Raw genomic sequence first — 7,864 nt, 5'->3', positions numbered from 1 at the left:
TAAATATATATATATATATATATATATATATATATATATATATATCAATATATAAGGACGCTCTACGTTATATCCGAAATCTTGTCGTCACTCTCGTTTTCATGGAAAAACAATAGATAAAAATTGCTATTTTCTTCCATGGACTTGTACACTTCTAACGTTTAACTTTATCCAACATAGTATCAGGTAATTTATAAGTTGCGCAACACATTTTGCGTCTCATTGTCAAAATTGGTGACAGTATTTCAGGTGACATTGAATTACTTACACCTTTTCACATCGAGAGTTCGTTGCCCAAATATACAGATAGAAAACCAGTATAATAGATAGAAAGAGCAGGTTCTGAACTACAGTTTGCTATAGTATTCATTCTCCGGTAATCTATATTTCTGGTGTTTTCATTCCTACCTCTTTTTTCGGATGTTTCTCAAACATTTGAAAATATTTAGTGACAATAGAGTTATAATAATTTTTTTTCATGTCATATTCGTAAAGAACGGGTTTCAAATAATAAATCCATGTACTATATGCATACTAAGACACAACAGTTAGATGATTTCTCCAGGCTAGAAGAAAAAAAGTGGAGCCACCGTTTATAGACTAAAAATATTGAAATAAAATACATACAGGCAAATTCTTGCCGGGATCGATTCATACAAAATGTATGTCGCATTTCCGTTGGTTTTATATTGCTAAATATTTACCCAATTTGATTTAGTTGATTGGTTGTCCCATCAAATTTGTAAGAAAGCGCAAACTTCGACTACTAACTAAGCTCTACTCGCGATGATCCCACATAGTTTTCTTAAAGAAGGAATTATTTTTCCCTGTAAAATAGAACATAGAAGGAAAGTTAGAAGCTTTCGAACAAACTTTGTTTCATGCATTTTCATCAAGAAACGGAAGAGTAGTCAGTCGCACATTTAGTGCAGCGCCGCATTGAAATATGTACGTGATTCTCTGACTGTTTTGCATAAAAATCGTCATTTTATGTAAATCCCTAAATATCTCCTAAATAACAAACTGTACGATAAAATCAGCAGGAATCTTTTTCGTAAAATTCTCAATAATTTTCAAGTTATTCGCGAAATACGTTTTTTTGCAGTTTTCCGGCTATTTCCCGAAATATCAGTCCGCTCCGGTCCAGAATAATTTTTTTTATCTACATACTAGCAAAATACTAATCACATGCAAAGAATTGTGTACATTGGAATTACTGCCATTTCAAAACCTCTAGCACTGAACTATATACAAAAGTTTGAAAGTATTGAGAACCATTGAAGTAGAAAGGGAATAACAAGTCTTATTCTAACGTCACAATAAATGTTTGACATTCTCACCTTCGTAATCTTGTTGAATTGAAAATCACGCACATTAACGAAAACCTCTCGCCTAGTCTAAACCATAGACGACTGTAACTGTTTTGTTATATCTTGTACAAAAAGGAATTATTCGCTGTTTTCTCCTACTTTTTTGAGAATCGATCATATTTTAACACAACCTGCAACGAATAAGGGAGAATATTTATAATTTGGTCTAATTTTATTTACATGTGAAAGCACTTTCCTTCTGTTTTTATGATNGTGTTTGAAACAAGTTTACGGAGACAATTCTCTGAAGGAACCTACCGTCAACAAGTGGTTAAAAAGGTTCCGAGAAGGCCGAGAAGACCCGAAAGATGACCTTCGCTCAGGATGCCCCTCCACATCGAGTTCTGAGGGAAATGTTGAACGAATTCGGGTTTGTATTCTTAAAGACCGTCGATTGGCAATTAGAATGATAGCTGAGGATCTGTCAATCCCCAAAACAATCCTCCACGAAATTCTGACTGAAAAACTTAAAATGAAAAAATTGTTTGCGAAAATCGTTCCGAAGCTCTTGACTCCAGAACAGAAAGCAAGGAGGGTTGCTTGTTGTGAGGATTGGAAACAAAATGCCTAGAATAAGGGTCCTAAGAAAACGGCTCGAGGAAAACGATTGTCCTAATTTATAAAACCTTAAATATTCTTCTGGGATTAGATTTTGTACCTTTATCCTATAAAATGCGTTTGTATTTTATAATTTTTGTAACATTCCCCGGCTTAAAAATTGTGTGAATGTCTTGATATCGTATGACTTCATACCGTCTAAAATATGCGAACTAGGTTCCAATTTATAACCTGCGTGTAGCAAACGGAGGAATCCTCAAAGAGCGGAATAAATCGTGAGACAACGGTCGTTGCAGATGTAATCAAAATATGCCTTACAATTGCCCGTTTAAAACCACTCGCCGAACCATAAAATCTACAATTACAACTCCGCCACACGACACAGATACGTATCTCTTTGGCCTGGCGGATTCGGACTGATAACCAACAGCAAATATGATTGTATGTACGATTAGATGGCTATCTCCTGACAACAGGCAATATATTAAACGGAATGTACTGGTAGCATTGTTGTCTCAGCCATTATAGGGCCGGGGAAAAATTCTTTTATTTAACTGCCACGTGCCACGTCAACAAGCCCAACGGTTGGCCTCGTGAGATATAAGGAAACGTTTTAATTTGGGAGTTGCACCCCGGGATAGAACGAAAACTTGTACAGATTGTCAGTCAATATTGATTCTATATCGTCAGCCATTTGTAAACATATACGTAACTACCTACTGTGGAGTTAAATATTTTCCGTGACGGCTGGATTTAATAGCAAGGTCATTATAATTACTTGACTGATATTTAAAAGAATAAGACGCGTTCAATGAACCATCTGCAACATCATTCAACATAACGCTATAATCAATAATTACAGTAAGTACTATGGAAAGAATATTAATGAAGAAAGTGATGCAAATAGATGAAGTAACGTTAATAACAAAACACTAGATAATACATACATAAAGACTGAAGAATATAGCAACAGAAGCTAGAAAACGATAGATACAGACTAGAGATAAGTACATATAGAGAATAAATTTATGGGGGTGGGAAGAGAAGTCAATAGAATCAAAAATGAAGAAATGGCACTGGGCGGGTAGAGAATATAAAGAAACTTTGCTTCCGCAACGATATGTTTGACAAATATGTATAATGAAAATCTGCGATAGCAAAATTAGTAGAAGAATTTGTAGTCTAGTAAAAGACAGCAAAGAAGAATATAGAATGTACAAGAAGTGTTATTGGGAGAGAGACCAGAATGAAACAGAGTGGAAGCCATTTAGAAACAGAAAACAGAAAAAGACAAAGACAAAATATAAATAGCCTGGATGTAACAGATCGAATAAAACGACTGAAAGAGAAAGAGAAGTGTAAGAGGATAGTTGAACCACACGATAAGAGACACTGTATCATAAGCAAAATAAAGTGATTCACTATTCACTGTTATAAAAAGTCAGTGCAATTCGAAAGAATGATGTGAAATCATATGAATGTAGGAACTATCCTAACCAACGATTTCGGTATCAAAAATTATTTAATAAGAAACTCAACTCAACATTTTAATAAAACTTTTCTAATAAAAACAGATCAACGTCATGTGAGTATGTATTCATCTTAAACAGAAATAAGGCAGAGCACTTTTTATTATGAAATTATTATTATTGCTACTTCATCGTGAACAATATTTTCCACACATCAACAGGCAACAAGATTAATAATAGTTTTAACAACAATATGATCTATACAAAATATTTATCAACATTGGACATCTTACATAATATAACATACAACATAAAGATTTATATTTGAAAATTTTAAATAAAATGATTATGTAAATTTTTCTGGATTGGATGTTCTGAAATGAAAGTTCATGAAACAACAAAGAATTTTGTGATGAAAAGTCTTCCTTTTTTTGTGAGCTAGAAGCTATTCTGCCAATCATTTTTTGAAAACTTGCAATCCAATTCTTTTTAATACTCTTGGAAAAGATCTAATATTTAACATTATAGTGTTAAATACTGATACTCCTGTATCAATATCTTCGACAAATCAAGAATATTGCATTATTCTGGGTACGTACAATATGTAAACATTTAATTTTGATGATAAAGTGAAACATGTAACAAATGAAGTTAATACTAATTTTGCTATGTAAACGGATTGCTATCAGCCATTTTCCGGCATATGTATATTCATTTCGGAATTAAATATTGTTACGTTATTAATAGGTAGTTGTTAATTTCCCATGGTAAACAAATTTCATCATAAATTATTCACAATTTTTACATTATTCATTGTAACAAATAACAGCAAATCATTACTAATAGTGAACATTTTTATTGAAACTACCGGAAAGAACAGAAATATGATATATAAGTTTTATGATCAATATAGTAAACTACGTTGCAGGGTAACTGATTATAATCTCCAATACTTTAAAGGCAGATTATGACGCCAACAATAGCAACATCCACTCCTCAAGAAATGTAACTGCATATATACGGGGATGTATGCGTAAATTTTCCCGTATAACACTCCAAAAACCGGGTTTGCACTAGAATATAACTAATAAAAGAAAACCCATAGTCGAGTTTTCGAGAAATGTTAGCCGCTAAATTCGAGCGTTCTAGATATATAATTTCTATGATATTGAATAAATGCGGTGGTTTAATTTCTTGACTCCAACCTCTGTGAATATACATGAAAGGCATGCTGACTCAAGTCAATTAATAGTAAGGAATACCACAATCGACAACACCACGCACACAGTTCATGAGCAATGGAACACGTGTAATCGTATAATTATACAACCACTCACCGATTAAAACTGTGTCTCAAATAATGTAACTAACCATTTTTCTATTCTTACTGAGGCTGCCCATTTTATATGATCTTAAGCAAATACATAGGGCACTCGTGACGTACATTTATTTACTTTATTGCTATTCCCTTTGCACTTGCGAAAATGTCTGAGGATGTGTCCATTTTTGCCATTTTCAATTCAGTCTTTACTGTTGGTTTTTTTGACTTCATTATTAAAAATGTCTCAGAAATAATCAGTATAGAGAATAGTTTTTAACTAATACAAAATAAGAGAATAAAATTAAAAACTAAATTATAATCTTTATAATACAAAAATTCTCAGAACTTTCTTGGCGCCTAACGTGGGGCCCATCAAAACAGAAAAAATCAGAATACAAAATAAATAAAATCTAAGATTACAAATTCTTCACTGAAAGCAAAGTATAGAAGTCAAAGCACCTAAGTGTGTAGTAAAATATTTAAACTTGTAATACATTAACTGAACATTTCGGTAACTACATATTTTTAACGACTTCAAGTTCTAACAAAATATATTAATTTTTGGTATTTCATGGCGAGCTAACAGTTCGTGAATAAATAGGTTATTCCTAGAACAATTAACAGCGTTACATCTAATTAGAGCCTCTAAACCGGCAATAATAAAGGCTTTAAACTTTTAATTACGCGCCCGCGTTTATTTATGGAATAGTTCGTCGGCTGCAGCGTCGGATATTCGGGGCTCCGTACCCTCAAAGGGCACTCCAGAACCCGGTATTGATCCTGCAAACTACCAGAATGGGAGTCACCCGCGCACGTTCGGAGGTCTTCGCGCGCCCTCGACGGCAGGACTGGCCCTACGCTGAAGTCTGATCCGTTCCTGTCCCTGTCGATCCCACTTCTGCTGAACGGTACTTAAATAGTGCAGCGACGAACATCGCTCATTCCTTTCATACGCGGATCTGAACGAGGGTTATACCGACCCTCTTTATCGATGGGGTTGCTTTAAAAACATGTTTTGTAGCGCACGTCTACGTAATACCTGCACGTATAATGTTTAACTCGAAATCATTAGTTCCTTCTACTTTGCAAATTAACGGAATAATTTGAATTAAACACAAGCGACTTAGTTGATATCAGTCAGCTTAAGTAACAATAGGTGTATTTTAAATATACATGGTGTCCGGTAACTACGGGGAAAAAATAAAGGGTTATATAGAGCAAGTCAAATGAGTGCTAGTACTTCATATAAACTTTTTACCTAGGTGCCATTGTTGAGGAGTTATTGTCACTCAAAGTAAGAAGTTGAAAAATGAATATTGCCCATAATTTCTAAAGGGTTACTTTGATTAACTTGAAATTTGTGGGATCAAAGCAACTCATTCAAATGTATCTTTGTACATTTTAAATTGAATCAAATATTTTTTATTATACAAGGACGGTCGAAATTATGTTCTAAAATTTACGCAACTTTGACAGAGCTGTCAAATTTGACATTTCGCCCTCGCAGGCAGATAGCCCTGTTACTTTTCTACAATAAAGGTATACTTCATGACTTATGAAAAAATGAACGGTTGTCAACATAATTAAATTTTTGTATTTTGTGCATAGCCACAACCGGAAACACAACACAACAGAAAAAAGTTAAGAATGAAACATATGGATTAAAAGAGGTTACTTCAGTAAATGCTCGATATGTCCTCCATCTAGTTCAATGCACTTCCTTATTCTTTTAAGATTATTTTGTTGTACTCTAAATAACATTTGTGGATTCTGTTTAATTTCACTACAATGATATTCTATTCTTGCCATCAACTCTTCTCTTGTATAAACCGAAGTTGAATACACCAATTCTTTTAGGTAACCCCACAAGAAGAAGTCAAGGCGGTTAAGATCTGGTGACCTAGGTGCCCATAAAACCCTCATTTAGTCATTCAAGGCAAACACCAGCAAAGATTCATAGTTAATGTATGAGCAGGAATAATCGGTAACCAATTAATAGGCCCCTTTTTTCTTACCGGATAGACTATAGGTTATTTAGAGTACAACAAAATAATCTTAAAAGAATAAGGAAGTGCATTGAACTAGATGGAGGACATATCGAGCATTTACTGAAGTAACCTCATTTAATCCATATGTTTCATTCTCAACTTTTTTCTACTGCGTTGTGTCCCCGGTTGTGGCTATACGCAAAATACAAAAATTTAATTATCTTGACAACCTTTCATTTTTTCATAAGTCATGAAGTATACCTTTTTTGTAGAAAAGTAACAGGGCCATCTGCCTGCGAGGGCGAAATGTCAAATTTGACAGCTCTATCAAAGTTGCGTAAATTTTAGAACATAATTTCGACCGTCCTTGTATAATAAAAAATATTTAATTCAATTTTAAATGTACAAAGATACATTTGAATGAATTGCTTTGATCCCACAAATTTCAAGTTAATCAAAGTAACCCTTTAGAAATTATGGGCAATAATCATTTTTCAACTTCTTTTTTATCTATTCCAGTGGCGTCCGGGGACTCACTCCTGTTGATATTAATAAGTAAACATATGAGACGTCACTTTTTCTTAGGTGTCATATGTTTTTCTAATTATGCGATAAAAAATACAACTTTTTGGTCACTTTACATTTTTGATATCTTGCTTCGCTTTCGAGCAAAAAAATAATAGCTTTAATAAGTACTTGAACTGTGTAGTTTTCAATTCCTGCTTGTCAAAATGAATTACACAAATAGTGAAATGTGCGATATGTATTTTCTTTATGGCCTTGCCATGCATTAGCCGCCAAGCGCCTCTATGAGCAGGAATACCCTAATCGTATAATTCCTCATCACACTATCTTCACCTGTCTTCATCAACGTCTTAGTGAAACTGGAAGTTTTCGAAAACTTACCGCAGAAAACAGGCGACCCCGCACAGCAATAACCCTACAATTGGAGGAAGATGTACTTCATGAAATGGAGGACACTCCAACAACAAGTACCAGACAGATTGCTAGAAACTTAAATGCAAGTCGTTCTACAATTTTCAAGATTTAAAAAAATAATCTTCTATACCCTTATCATGTCCAACGGGTTCAAGCTCTTTTACCGAAAAATTTTTCCGTTAAGATTAGATTTATGTCGATGGATACGACAAAAAATTA

The 7,864-nt window shown here is 33.9% G+C and overlaps 1 protein-coding gene across 5 annotated transcripts in view; it reads left to right on the top strand.

Annotated features, from left to right (window-relative positions):
• The window catches only part of LOC108917606 (teneurin-m), a 697,030-nt gene that overhangs the window by 354,955 nt on the left and 334,211 nt on the right, over nucleotides 1-7,864 (top strand). The gene's annotated exons all lie outside the window — the stretch shown is intronic.

This window comes from Anoplophora glabripennis, unplaced genomic scaffold, assembly GCF_000390285.2.
Source record: "Anoplophora glabripennis isolate ALB-LARVAE unplaced genomic scaffold, Agla_2.0 scaffold3, whole genome shotgun sequence".
In the NCBI taxonomy this organism is placed as follows: domain Eukaryota; kingdom Metazoa; phylum Arthropoda; class Insecta; order Coleoptera; family Cerambycidae; genus Anoplophora; species Anoplophora glabripennis.
This window is presented reverse-complemented; position numbering and strand designations above follow the sequence as displayed.